This window comes from Atta colombica, unplaced genomic scaffold, assembly GCF_001594045.1.
Source record: "Atta colombica isolate Treedump-2 unplaced genomic scaffold, Acol1.0 scaffold297, whole genome shotgun sequence".
Classification (NCBI taxonomy): Eukaryota; Metazoa; Arthropoda; class Insecta; order Hymenoptera; family Formicidae; genus Atta; species Atta colombica.
In genome coordinates this window covers 184,381-185,934 of record NW_017259400.1, presented here as the reverse complement: position 1 = coordinate 185,934, position 1,554 = coordinate 184,381, and the positions used below count along the sequence as shown (strand labels likewise).

Below are 1,554 nucleotides of genomic sequence, written 5' to 3'. Positions count from 1 at the left end.
TATATATATATATATAAACATATGTTTTATCACAAGGTGTCGACGTTCTCTTTGCTGGAATTGCGACGCATTTAATACCATCGAAAAAACTCACGGATTTGAAACGCGATTTGTTAACGTTGCGTGAAGTGGACATTAAGTCCGTTTTAAAAGTTTTAAACAAGCATCAACCGAAATTAAATCATAAATTCAGCTTGGCACCTCATATGTCACAGATAGAAAATTGTTTTTCTGCTCCAACCGTTGAAGAGATAATTGAAAGGTAAGCTAAAGTTATTAAAAAGTTAAATTAATATTTTTTCACTTGTAATACAGTAAAAGATAATATAATTTGTTTTTTATATTAAGGCTGAAGAAAGATAATTCGGACTGGGCACAAAAGAATATAGAAATATTGCTTAAAATGTCTCCATCTTCTCTCAAAATCACCAAAAAAGCGATTGATGAAGGAAAAGAAAAATCTTTAGCAGATTGTTTAAAGATCGAATATAGATTGGCCTGTACCGCTTTATCCAGAGATGGTGATTTCTATGAAGGTAATAAAATGAAATTTTAGGTGCATCTTCCAAGTTGTATTCTTGGATCAATATTGTAATTCTAGGTGTCAGAGCTCTTCTAATTGACAAAGATCAGAAACCAATATGGAAGCCATCATGTTTGGCCGATGTAACGAATGAATATGTAAATAAACGATTCGCGGCATTTCCTGCAGAGAAGGAATTGCAGTTGTCAACCAGCAAATTATAAAAATTAAGAGATATTTTTTTATTTGTACTGTGGATATATATAAATATATATACATATTGTTATAGAATTGTTATAGGTTTTTACTTTATTTGTAATCCTGATTTTATACAAATTGAGATCTATAATAAATCATTGTTAATTTTTTTCTTTTCTACGCTGTATTTCTACAAATGTAAAATTAACTTTATCTATTCAATTTATTTTTTATTTTTTCTAATTTTAAGAGTTTAATTGAGATTAAAATTAAGCTTAAAGTGGTTAATCTCATATATTTTTTTTATTTTTGTATTAAAGAATTTAATTTAGAAACTTGCTGGACTATAAATACCAATCTCACTCTCACACAAAAAAAATTAGAGGAGCACTTTAAAACCGCAAATTTATTGATTTTAAGAAACTAATATCTCGATTTCCAGGAATCGCAGAATATTTTTTTCTTGACGTGTTTTAGCCTCTACTTTCAAATGGCTTAAGTAAAATTTTCTCGTTAAACTGTTTTTTTGAAAAAATGGAGTGTAGAGTCTTGAATGTCATGATATTGCAGCCTTCCACGAGCAAATCAACAACGAGGTGAAAAACGTCACCAAATCAGTTTTAAAGCTGAGAATTTTTTCTTTAAAATAATGAAAAGAAAATTGTTCCAGCTTTTCTAGGAGCTGATCGAGTTATACGTTCCAAAGTGGATCCTATATTTTGCAAGATTTTAGTTAAGTTCCGCCGGCATTTGCGTCCGAGGCACCACGAGGATGTTCCTCTTGGTCGGAGTTTGCACATCATGTGTGTGTGTGTGTGTGTGTGTGTGTGTGT

At 30.6% G+C, this 1,554-nt stretch overlaps 1 pseudogene; it reads left to right on the top strand.

Moving 5' to 3' along the window:
* The first annotated feature begins 66 nt into the window (after positions 1 to 66).
* Positions 67 to 747, top strand: LOC108690164 (annotated as a pseudogene).
* Positions 748 to 1,554: the final 807 nt, after the last annotated feature.